At 48.7% G+C, this 13,423-nt stretch overlaps 1 protein-coding gene across 2 annotated transcripts in view; it reads right to left on the minus strand.

Annotated features, from left to right (window-relative positions):
• FASTK (Fas activated serine/threonine kinase) overlaps positions 1-13,423 on the minus strand; it is a 62,770-nt gene that overhangs the window by 625 nt on the left and 48,722 nt on the right. The gene's annotated exons all lie outside the window — the stretch shown is intronic.

The raw sequence follows: 13,423 nt of genomic DNA on the forward strand, positions 1-13,423 counted from the left end.
CCAGCAACCACATCTGCCCCCACGCTCTCCCAGCCTCACTGGGCAGTAGCCCTGGCACAGGCCCCCCGGCACAGGCAGGCTGGGCCGAGACGCTGCCTGCAGTCAGTTAACAGGGGCGGCGCTGTGCCCTCTTAGGCCAGCCCCACAAAGGAGTACTGGGTAAAGAGCGCAGCTGGCTATGTGCGTAGCAGGGCACAGGCGGGTGCTCTCAGGCCCATAAGCCTCATGTTAGGACCAGGCAAAGTGGTTGAAACCATGGCTGAGAGCAGAACGACCCACTACGCCGAACATGATAGACGGGGGCCAGATCAGCCCAGCTGCTGTGGAGGGAAATCAGCCCTCCCCTCATATGGAGAGTTCACTGCGGGGGCGGGGGACAGACATGGCTCAGGGGACCCAGTTAAGGCCGTGCACGTAGCCCGAGAGCCAAAAGCCTTTGGAAAGTCCACGTGAACTGCGCGGTGGGAGGTCGGAAGCTAGGGAACAAAACGGCAGGACGAAGGGCCAGTTTTAAGAACAGGAAGACAAAAAGCAGAGCCCTCCAAGGCTCCATCCTGGGACTAGCTCTGTTGAACACATCCATAAAGAATCTAGAAAAGGCGGGGAAATAGGGAGCTGGCAACACTTGCCGATGAGCCAAAATTATGCCAGATAAACAGAAAGGACAAAGAGTTACAAAGGGTCTCACAGAACTGGGTGCCTGGACAAAAACTGGCAGCTGAATTTCAAGGTTGATAAATGCAAAGTGATGTAGAAGGGAAAACACAGTCCCACCTGAGCATACAAATGGCTGGGGGGGCGGGGGGCACGCTAGTGTAGCTGTTCCCACTCAAGACAGATCTCGGAGTCACTGGGGGTCATTCTCTGAACACATCCACTCAATGTGCAGCAGCCATCAAAACCGCCAGCAATGTTAGAAAGGGATAGACGATAACCGAAATGTTGTACTGCCTCCACGTAAATCCCTGGCACGCCCACACCTGGAACACCACAGGCCCCTCTGGCTGTCTCCCCTCACTGAAGTTACGTTAGCATCGAAGCCAGCTCAGAGAAAGGCAGCCCAGGTGATGAGGAACAGAAGAACTTCCCTTCAAAGTGAGGTAAAAAGACTGCACAGCCTAAAGGTGGAGGTGACAGGGCTCCATAAAGTCAGGGGTTGGAGCAGGAAGTGTTATCTACCCTTTCACATAACACACGGCCCAGCAGCCAGCCTATGAAAGGAACAGGCAGCAGGTTTAACACAACCCAAAGGAAGTGTTCCTTCACGCAACACACAGCCAGCTTGGGGAGCTCACTGCCAGGGAATGCGGTCAAGGCCGAATGTGCAAGTGCATTAAAGAACAAATTAGACAAGTTCACCCAGGACAGGTCTGTCGAAGGGTCAGAAATGCAACCTCAGTTGGCCTGCGTTTAAGGCTGGACAACGCGATGGAGGACAATGACTGACAGAACAACAAGGGAACGACTTCAGAGTTCAAAAAGGAGAATGCCGGCAGAATTCCAGCAACAGTGTGGGGGGCTATCCAGTTTCCTGTGGCCACTGCCCTGTGTGGGTGCATCGGTGCAAGGAGCTCCTGGCCCTCCGTGGGCCTGGTCAGGCTTTGGAGACCAGAGCGGTGGCTGAACTGGAGGGGCTAAGGGAGACAGAGAGGTACATGGGTGAGACTTTCCAGGATGTATGAGAATGAAAGTCCCAAAGAAGAACATCCAACAGAAGCAGAGGAGAAATGATCCCAAAGTCGAGTCCCTCTTTCCAGAGATATCGTGTTATCCTCTTGCACTGTGGCTGCTCAGCAGGGCTGGCTGGGAACTCCAGTTATTAGAAAGCAGGAGGTAATAGTTATGGGAGATTCAGTCTTAGAAACAGACACAGTTGGGCTTGTGATGACCAGGAGAATTACACAGTCTTGCCTGCTTGGTGCAAAGGTTGTGACTCATTCAAGACATCTAGACATATGTGTAATACTGGGGTGGTTGTGACACGTGGGTACCAATGACGTAGGGGAGGACAGGAGAGAGGGCCTGGAGGCCAAATTTAGGCTGTCTGCTAAGAGACTGAAGTCCAGGACCTTCCTGGGAGCATTCCTGTTCCACACACAGGGCCAGCTAGACAGGGAGGAGGGGTTTGCATTTATTAGGAAGCAGGGAACCTTGGGAAAGGAGAAGCCCGTGCAGGAAGGGCAGGTTCCACCGAAGATGAAATGGAACTAGATGTCTGGCGTTTAAAAATAAAGAGTTCGTAGACAGTTTTTAAACTACAGGCTCAGGGAAAGGCGACAGAGCAGAAGAGTTGTCCCGGGGGGTAGGGTCTACAAACAGAGACTCTCTGTGTCCTGGTAAAGAGGAGAGAATGGGAAGGAAAATGATAAAATACAACCAGGATCTGATAAGCAACAGTCAAATGAAAGAGTCTCCTTCCGTTACACCAGAGAACAGCAGAGAGCTGAAGAGTGCCAGGCTTTAAAATAAACAACAGGAAGTCCTGTGGCACCTTATAGACTAACAGATATTTTGGAGCATGAGCTTTCATGGGCAGAGACCTGCTTCACTGGATGCACGAGTGCTCACACAAATGCTAGGCGTACAAGGAATGAGATGGATGACCTAGAGCGCCTAGTATTAAAGAAGGGTATTGCTGTAACATGCCTCACAGACACCTGGAGGAATGAGGACAATCTATGGGCCACAGTCATAGCCGGGTATGAAATCTAATGGCAGGGCAGAAGAGGCCACGCTGGTAAGGGAGTGGCGCTGTGTGTGAAAGAAAGCGCTGACACAAAAATCTGAAAATGAACCAAACGGTACCACTGAATTTCTATGGATAGTAATTCTAAGCTCCAGCAGCAGGGAGTCATTACTGAGCACCTGGCCAGGGGAGTCAGAGTGACTGTGAAATGCTAAGGGAAATGGGAGATGTTATTGAAACAAAAAACTCAACAATCATGGGAGATTTCAATAAGTAAATGCATGGAAATACACATCTCATAGAGCTGGAAGGGACCTTGGGAGGTCATGGAGTCCAGTCCCTGCCCTCTTGGCAGGACCACGCATCATCCCTGACAGATTTTTAATCTATTTGCCCCGGATCCCTGAGTGTCCTCCTCAAGGACTGAGCCCACAAGCCAGGGTTTACCAGGCCAATTCTCAAACCCCTGAGCTCTCCCTCCCTGCTTCATCTACCCCCTACTAACAGGTACCTATCACCTAAGGACAGGATGCAGACATACAATTTTTTGACATCTTAAATAGTCCTGGAACCCAGGAGGAGAAATAATTCCTGATTTAGACCTAAGTGGAGCACTGGATCTGGTCCAAGAGGTGAATATAGTTGGACTGCTTGGTAATAGAGACAATAACAGAATTAAATTAACATCCCTTTGGCAGGAAAACACCATAGCAGCCCAAGACTAGCATTTAATTTCTGAAAGGGGAAACCACAGAAATGGGAGAAGGTTAGTTAAACAGAAATTAAAAGGTACAGTACCCAGAAGGGAAGTCCTGCAAGCTACATGGAAATGTTTTCAAGACACACTAATAGAGGCTCAACTGAAATGTAAAATAAAGACAAAAATGCAACCAAAAAGTGGCACTGTGACTAAACCATCAGAAGCAGAAAACCTGCTAGACAACTAGAGGGATCACTGCATGATTAACATACTAAAGGAGCACCCCACGACAATGCTCTTAGCATGGAAAATTCGTTGCATTGTTCCGCAAGGCTGAGGAAGTTGGGGAGATTCCCAGCCCTGAGCCATTCTTTTTAGGAGACAAATCCGAGGAACTGTCCCAGACTCAGGCGTCATTAATGGAGGGTTTAGGGAAAAAAATGAGAAATTAATAGTAATACATCACTAAGGGCAGATGGCATTCACTCAAGACTTCTGAAGGAACTCGAATGTGAAATTGCAGAAATACTAACTGGTCATTTAAATCAGCTTCTGTACCAAAAGACTGGAAGGGAACTAATGCGACGTCAATTTTTTAAAAGGGCTCTAGGGGTGATCCCAGCAATTACAAACCAGTAAAACTGACTCAAGTACTGGGTAAACTGGTTAAAACGACAGCAAAGAACACACTTGTCAGACATATAAACAAAAATTGTTGGGAAAGAGTAAATAAGATTTTGTAAAAGGAAATCCTGCCTCACCAGTCTAGAAGAATTCTTTGAGGTCAACAAGCACGCAAAGAAGGGGTATCCAGTGGAGAGAGTGTAATTAGATTTTCATAAAGTTTGTAAGAAGTCCCCCACCAACGGCTCTTAAATAAAGTGAGCTGCCATAGGGTAAGAAGGAAGGTCCTCTCATGGACTGGTAACGGATTAAAAGATAGGAAACAAGGGGTAGGAATAAATGGTCAGTTTTCACTATAGAGAAAGGTAACTAATTAGTGATGTTCCCCAGGGATTTTATTTGGGCCAGTCCTATTCACCATATTCATAAATGATCTGGTAAAAGGGTTAATAGTGAGGTGGCAAAATTTGCGGATAATACAAAACTACTCAAGATAGTTATGTACTAGGTGGACTGTGACAAACTTCATAACTAGGTGACTAATGATTAAGGGGCTGGAGCACAAGACCTATGAGGAGAGGCTGAGGGATTTGGGCTTGTTTAGTTTACAGAAGAGAAGACTGAGGGGTGATTTCATAGCAGCCTTCAACTTCCTGCAGGGGAGCTCTAAAGAGGAGGGTGAGAAACTGTTCTCAGTGGTGTCAGATGGCAGAACAAGGAGCGATGGTCTGAAGTTGAAGAGGGGGAGGTGTAGGTTAGATATTAGGAAAAACTTCTTCCCCAGGCGGGTGGTGAAGCATTGGAATGAGTTGCCTGGAGAGGTGGTGGATTCTCCATCCCTTGAGGTTTTTAAGTCCCAGCTTGACAAGGTCCTGGCGGGGATGGCTTAGTGGGGGTTGATCCTACTTGAAGCAGGGGGCTGGACTAGATGACCTCCTGAGGTCCCTTCCAGCCCTATGACTCTGAGATTCTGTGTGACTGGGCAACAAAATGGTGTATGAAATTCAACATGGATAAACGCCAAGTAATGTGCCTTGGAAAAATATAATCCCAGCTATATACATAAAATGATGGGATCTAAAGTAGCTGTTAGCATTCAAGAAAGAGACCTCAGAGTCACTGTGGAGAGTTCTCTGAAAACATTTGCTTAATGTTCAGTGGCAGCCAAAAAAGCCAGCAATGTTGGGAACCAGCAAGAAAGAAAGACAGAGAAGACAACAGAAACCATCACTTTGCCTCTGCATAGATCCATGGTACGCCCCCATCTTGAATGCTGCATCCCAGTGCGGTCACCTCATCTCAAACATGTACCTTTTGGGTATCTGCCATTGGAAAAATTTCACAAAAGGGCAGCCACAGTCTCAGGGGTGTGGAGCAGCTGCTCTACGAGGAGAGAACAACAAGAACTGGACTTTCCAGCTTGGGAAAGAGCCAGTTAAGGGGGAATATGACTGAGGTCTGTACACGCATAACTGGTGTAGAGAAAGTAGATGAGGAAGTGTTATTTACTCCTTCTCATAAGAACTAAGTGTCACCCAATCAAATTTATCGGCAGCAACTTTAAAACAAAAAGTATTTCTTCACACTACGCAGACAACTCACGGACCTCCTCAGCAGAGGATGCTCTGAGGGCCACAACTTTAACAGCATTAAAAAGGAGAAGTTCATGGCAGCTGGGCCCATCAGTGGCTATTAGCCAGGCTGGGCAAGGACGGTGCCCCGGCCTCTGTTTGCCAGAAGCTGGAAATGAATGCAAGGGAAGAGGTTACTTGAAGATGATCTGTTGTGTTCTCTCTCTCTCTGAAGCGTGGTGCATTGGCCACTGTCAGAGGATGGGATGCTGGATTAGGTGGGTCTTTGTTCTGCCTAGTGTGGTTGACGTTATCATAAGAATGGCTACACTGGGTCAGACCAAAGGTCCATTCGGCCCAGTGTCCTGTCTGCCGATGGGGCAGTGCTGGGTGCCCCAGGGGGAGTGAACAGAATAGGGAATCATCGATCCCCTCTGTTGCCCATTCCCAGCCCTGACAAAGGCTAGGGACACCGTCCCCGCCCAGCTTGGCTCTCAGTCACTGAGGGACCTGATCCACATGAATTTATCTAGTGCTTTTTAGAACCCTGCCAAAGCCCTGGTCCGCACAGCACGCTCTGAACAGCAGTTCCACAGGCCAGCTGTGCGCTGCATGAAGAGAAACTTCCTCTTGCTCATTTTAAACCTGCTGCCCTTTAATTTCATTTGGTGACCCCTAGTTCGTGTGTTATGGGCACAAGTAAGGAGCCCCTGGGTTCTCAAGTTAAGGGACCAGTTAGGATTTGACATCTAGAATCTCCTGCTCCTTGGTCGAGCCAGAGCCGGAGGCAGGGCTACCAATCAGGAAGGCCAGAGTTTAGAGGGGGACTTGCGAGGAGCTTAGTTCCTTTTGATATTCTTTAGAAGTTGAATCTAAACTATTCCCAAGCTGCCACATTTAAACAACATCCCCACGTCTGATCTAATTACCCACAGAATATGCAGGCAGAAGCCCAGCAGCAGAGTGGGGGCTATCCTGCTTATTGCATCCAATGCAGCACGTGTGGCTACCTACCCCATGGCCAGGTGGCCTGTAGGTGCATTCGGTGCAAGGAGCTCCAGAGCGAGTGAGGGCTTTGGAGGCCAGGGAGGCTGAACTGTGGGAGGCAGAGAGGTAAGTTGATGAGGCCTTCCAGGACACTGTACAATTGCCCCACCTCCAGTCAGAGGGCCTCTGCGCTGTTAAGGAGGATGAAAGGCTCCAGAAAGGGCAGCAGCCATGGAAGCAGAGGGAAACCATCCCATAGTTGGGACCCTCTTTCCAGATATTGTGGTAGCCTCTTGCACTGAGGATGCCTCTCCGGTGGAGGGAACTACAGTCAGCAGGAAAAGGCAGGTGTTTGTAATGTGTGGTTCTATCGTTAGAAACACAGACAGCTGGGTTTGTGATGACCGGGACAGCGTAGGGTGACTTGCCTGCCTGCTGCGAGGGTTGCAGATTTCTCAAGACATCTAGATAGACTTATGTGCAGTGCTGGGGAGGAGCTGGTGGTGATGGTACATGCTGGTACCAGTGACATAGGAAAGGGTAGGAGAGACGTCCTGGAGGCCAAATTTAGGTTTCTAGGAAAGAGACTGAAATCCAGGACCTCTATGGTGGCATTCTCAGAAATGCTTCCAGTTAGACAAGCAGGGCCAGGTAGGCAGACTGAAATTCAGAATTTCAATGCGTGGATGAGATGATAGTGTAGGGAGGAGGGGTTTAGATTTATTAGGAACTGGAGAAACTTTGGGGATGAGGGAGCCTATACAGGAAGGATAGATTCCACCTAAGTCAAAGTGGAACCAGACTGCTGGCACTTACCATTAAAAGGTTGTAGAGCTGTTTTTAAATGAAGAGATGGGGCAAAGGTGAGTGGTGCAGAGGAGCACATGGATTGGATAAAGACTTCTCTTAGAAGAGAAACTATTGATAGAAATGTTCTAAGTTTTAGTCAGGAGGAGAGGGTGGAAGAGGATAAAGTATGGGCTGGATCAGAAGAGAAACAAGCTCATCAGGAAAGGGCAGACAAATGGTGACAAGCTTTTAAAATGCTTATACACAAATGCTAGAAGTCTAAATAATAAGATGGGTGAACTCGAGTGCCTTGTATTAGAAGAGTATATTGATATAATTGGCATCACAGGAACTTGGTGGAATGAGGGCAATCAATGGGACGTAGTCATACCAGCGTATAAAATATATCAGGAGGACAGAACAGGTTGTGCAGGTAGAGGAGTGGCACCATATGTGAAAGAAAATGTAGAATCAAATGAATCTTAAATGAATCAAAAGGTTCCACAGAATCTCCATGGATAGGAATTCCAGGCTCTAATAAGAATATGGCAGTAGGGATATACTATCGACCACCTGACCAAGACTGTGATCGTGACAATGAAATGCTAAGGGAGATTAGGGAGGCAATCAAAACAAAAAACTCGATAATAGTAGGGGATTTCAATTATCCCCTTATTGACTGGGCACATGTCGCCTCAGGATGAGATGCGGAGATAAAATTTCTTGATACCTTAAATGACTGCTGCTTGGAGCAGGAACCCACAAGGGGAGGGGCAGCTCTTGATTAAGTCCTGAGTGGAGTGCAGGACCTGGTCCAAGAGGTAACTGTAACCGGACTGCTTGGAAATAGTGACCATATATAAGAACATTTAACATTCCTTTGGTGGGAAGAACATCTCAGCAGTCCAACACTGTGGCATTTAATTTCAGAAAGGGGAATTATGCAAAAATGAGGTTAGTTAAATGGAAATTAAAAGGTACAGTGATTAAAGTAAAATCCCTGCAAGCTGCATGGAAACTTTTCAAAGACACCGTAATAGAGACCCAATTTAAATGGATGCTCCGAATTACAAAACATAGTAAAAGACCCAAAAAAAGAGCCACCAGATCTTAACAACCATGTAAAAGAAGCAGTGAGAGATAAAAAGGCATTTTTTGAGAAGTGAAAGTCAAATCCTAGTGAGGAAAATAGAAAGGAGCATAAACACTGCCAAATGAAAAGTAAAAATGCCATAAGAGAAGCCAAAAACAAGTGTAAGAACAGCTAACCAAAAACGCAAAAGCAATACCAAAATGTTTAAGCACGTCAGAAGCAGAAAGCCTGGTAAACACCAGTAGGGCCCCTAGATGGATCGAGAAACAAAAGGGGCTCTCAAAGATAACAGTCATTGGAGAGAAACTCAATGAATTTTTTCCTTCGGTCTTCATAACTGAGGATGCTAGGGAGATTCCCAAACCGGAGCCGTCCTTTGTAGGTGACAATTCTGAGGAATTGTCCAAGATTGAGGTGTCATTAAAGGCGGTTTTGGAACTGACTGATAAACTTAACAGTAACAAGTCACCAGGACCAGATGGCATTCACCCAAGAGGCCTGAAAGAACTCAAATGTGAAATTGCAGAACTGTTAAGTGTGGTTTGTAAGTTATCCTTTAAATCAGCTTCTGTACCCAAGGACAGGAAGATAGATAATGTAATGCCAATATTTAAAAAGGGCTCTAGAAGTAATCCCAGCAATTACAGACCAGTAAGTCTAACGTTGGTACTGGGCAAATTAGTTGAAACCATAGTCAAGAATAAAACTGTCCAAAACATAGAAGAACATAATTTGTTGGGTGAAAGTCAGCATCATTTCTGTAAAGGGAAATCATGTTTTACTAATCTATCAGAGTTCTTTGAAGGGGTCAACAACCTGGTGAATAAAGGGGATCCAGTACAACTAGCATACTTGGATTTCCAGAAAGCCTTTGACAAGGTCCCTCAGCAAAGACTCTTACATAAATTGTCATGGGATAAAAGGGGAAGATCCTTTCATGGATGGAGAACTGGTTAAAAGGCAGGAAGCAGAGGGTAGGAATAAATGGGAAATTTCAGAATGGAGAGGGCCAACTAGTGGTCAGTCCTAGGACCAACCCTATCAACTTCTTCATAAATAATCTGGAGAAAGGGGTAAACTGTGACGTGGCAAAGTTTGCAGACAACACTAAACTAATCAAGATCATTAAGACCAAAGCAGACTGTGAAGAACTTCAAAAAGATCTCACAAAACTGAGTGACTGGGCAATAGAATAGCAATTGAAATTTAATGTGGGTAAATGTAAAGTACTGCGGGAGGCCAGTGGCTGCCCAGCAAGAATCTGCTCAGCTTCAGCAACCAACCAGTCACCAGCTGTTGAGTGAAGAGCCCAGGGCCGAGACCCTGGAGGAAGCGACTGCCCATTGGAGGGCCTTGAGTGCCAAGGTGCACAGTCGGCATGTCTGCAGCGAGCAGGCAGGTACTCACAAAAGATGATGGGGGAAGATGATGTGGAGGGGTACTTCCTGGCGCGAGAGAGAATGGCCCCATGGGAAGATTGGCCCTGAGCCCAGTGGGCCAGCATCCTGGCCCGCTTTTTGTCTGGGGAGGCCCAGAAGGCCTATCTTGATATGGCTGAGGGAGCAGCCACTGATTATGCCCAGTTAAAGACAGATGCTCATGAGGTCTGGGGTGACAACCACAGCCTGAGTCCAGTGATCCATGATTGGAGGTATGAGGAAGGCAAGGCCCCATGGTCTTGGCTATTTGACCTCATCCACTTGGCCAGGAAGTGGCTGTGGCCCCAGGCCCACAGCCCCAAGAGATTATAGAGACCCTCATCCTAGACCTATACATGTGGGGGCTGCCACCCAAAGTGGGAGGTGGGGTCAGCCAGAAAGACCCCTCCTCCTATGACAAGATTGTGACCTTTGTGAAGAAACAGATAACAGCCAGGGTGTTGTACTGAAAAGTACTGCACGCCATCTTTTCAGGGGAAAAGGCAAAATACTGCATTTATTGGTAATACACACACAGCAATCGACTTATAATATGCATATGATATATTATCTCACACACACACACACACACACACACACACACACACACACTCCCTTCTTGGTGCTGTTACCAATACTTGCTCCCCCAGCTGCACTGGCCAGGTGAGTTAGATGGGGGGGGTGGAGCTGGGCTTCTGCTGATCCAGATCGGTGCTCACAAGACAAACCCAGGATCCCTGTGCAAGATGCCCTCTGTTTATAGTGTCCCCTCTCTCACGCACGGTGACACCAGGTAGCCGGCTCATGCATATGTATTATCTGGAAGAACAAACTTATGAATATGCATTTAGCACGTTCTTCTGGGTGGTCTTCCAAGGGCAGCACTTGCTGGTGACTCCCAAGGTGTCCGTATGTCCAAACTCCTTTCAACGGGCCCACTGCACAGGCTCCATTGTTCTTCTCATTGGTCTTGGATCTACCTTCTCCAAGCCTTGCAAGTACCTGGAGGTGCCGGCCTCCCGCCTTTCATTCACACCTCATTCACTCCACAGGGCAACCAATGAAGCAAGCCAAAAATAAAGGGTTCAGAGAAGATTTTCTTTACCTACTTCTAGGAACTGTTCTACAAAATAGAACTGAATTTCTCTAGAACAGGGCTTAACACAATACACAAAATGACTTGACACAATATTTAAAACTCCAACGAGAAAATAGCTAAAGCAAAGATGCATCTACAAGGGGTCTCTCCTGGCCCATCAGGGATGGGGCATGACATAAGGGGAGGCCTACCACATGCCCCAGGGCCCAGCTGCCTGAAACATCAGACTGAGCAAGGAGACCAAAGAGTGGTGGCCTGAGGCCATGAAGGGACTTGGGGGCTGAGAGGAAGAAGGACGGAGGCAAGGCCAAGCAGCCCCTGGCACAAGCGGGGTGGTCAAGCTGGGTACAGGTGCTATGCATGTGGGGAGCTAGGGCAAAATGCAGCCCGTTCCCAAAACTTAGAGGAGCCTGTGCAGTGTGACCTCAGGGATCACAGAGGCCCCGTTTCCTCATCAACCCAGTGGGCATTACAGCAGCGCCTCATCGGTACACTTGGCCAGTTAAAGTCAATGGCAGAGAGACCACGGCCCTGGTAGACTCAGGCAGCGCAGTCATGCTGGTCTCAGGGAGACTGATGGGGTGGGAGCAGTTGTCCAGTGCTAAGTACACAGGTATAACCTGCCTGCATGGGGACATCAACTATTACCCAGCTGCTCCTGCACTAACAGAGGTCCAAGAGAGCACTGGAGAAGTAATTGCAGGGGTGGCCCCTCGGCTTCCCTACCCAGTCATCACAGGGAAGGACTTCTCTGGGTTTAGTGACCTGCTCCCTGGGGCAATACAAAGGGGGAAACCCCCTCCAGGCTTCTGGGAGTTTGACCAGGAGCTGTTCCTGTGGTCTGAAAAGCCCCAGAAAACAAGAGGGGAAAGGAGGACAGCATAAAGGCTAGGGAGTCTCATCCTGGCCCAGAGTCTGAAGCGGGCCCTGACAGTACGTGTGGCTGAAAAAGACAGAAGTGGGGCAGCCCAGGAGGTACGTGAGCCTGAGGCCTGGCCCAGCACATTGGGGCTCCCAGGGATGGAAGGGGGAGAAGCACTTCTGGCCTCAAACAGATGGGGCCCTTGCTTGAGAACTTCAGGCAGGAACAGGCCAATGATCCGATGTATCACAACATACGCCGGTAAGTAACCAAGATAAATGGGGTCCCGGTACAAGGGAAGACTAAGGGCACTAGGCCGTATTATGTGCTTAAGAGGGAGCTGTTATATCAGGTGGCTCCCAGACAGGACCAGATGCCAGTGGTGGAGCAACTCTTGGTGCCCCATAGACACTGCCGAGCAGTTCTGGACTGAGCCAACAGTCATCTCTTTGGGGGACCCCTGGGGGATGACAAAACCCTGGATGGGTCCTATGAAGGTTCTGTTGGGTGGGAGTATACATGGAGATCCAGCAACACTGCACCTCCTGCCCTGAGTGCCAACTTCTGAGCCCCAGGTGCACGTAAGAGCCCCACTGGTGCCCCTACCTAATACTGAGGGACCTTTTGAGCAAATAGCCATGGACTTGGTTGACCCATTGGAGAAATCCGCTCGGGGTCATCAACACATATTGGTAGTCCTCGATTACGCCACCCGACAACCACATCCAGGGAGTTAGTGCAGATCTTTCCAAGGACAGGGATACCTAAGGAGATCCTGACCGATCAGGGAGCTCCCTTTGTCTCGGAGCTCACGAAAGACCTGTGGGCTTTACTGCGCATATGGGCCCTGAGGATCTCAGTGCATCACCGCCAGACAGACAGACAGTCTCATCGAGCAGTTCAACCAGACCCTAAGGAGCATACTGCGGAAAGTGGAGAGCCAGGACGGGAAGGATTGGGACGCCCCACTGCTGTACCTTAGGTTTGCAGGGCGAGAGGTTCCTCAGCCATCAACAGGGTTTTCCCCATATGAGTCATTATACGGGCGTAACCCCCGGGGTCTCCTAGACTTGCCAAAGAGGCCTGGGAGGAGCAACCAATCCAGGGACAAAACAGCGTGGAACACGCACTCCACATGAAGGACAGGATAGCCCAGATTACCCCCATTGTCAGGGAGCACCTGGAAAAGACCCAAGGAGCCCCACAAATGCACTACAATCGCTAGGTGACTGTATGGAAGCTACAGGTGGGGGACTGTTTAATGGTGCTGGTCCCAAGGACAGAGAGCAAGCTCCTTGCCAAGTGGCAAGGGCCTTACGCAGTCATTGAGATCATGGGAGACAGGCTATAAGGTGCAGCAACTGGATCAGCAAATTTACCACGTCAACCTTTTGAAACCCTGGCAGGACCAAGAAGCACAGGAGGTCGCACTGGGGGAGCCAATGCCTAAAGAGGGCCCCCAGAGATCAGTGGGGATCTCCCCAGAGCTGGCCCGAGGCCAGCAGTGATCCAGATGACTATGTGACACTCTGTGCTCTCATCTGAGCCTGGCAGGACCACTGTGGTAGAGCACCACATCGTCATGCAGCCTGAA

Source organism: Carettochelys insculpta, chromosome 2 (genome assembly GCF_033958435.1).
Source record: "Carettochelys insculpta isolate YL-2023 chromosome 2, ASM3395843v1, whole genome shotgun sequence".
Lineage (NCBI taxonomy): Eukaryota > Metazoa > Chordata > Testudines > Carettochelyidae > Carettochelys > Carettochelys insculpta.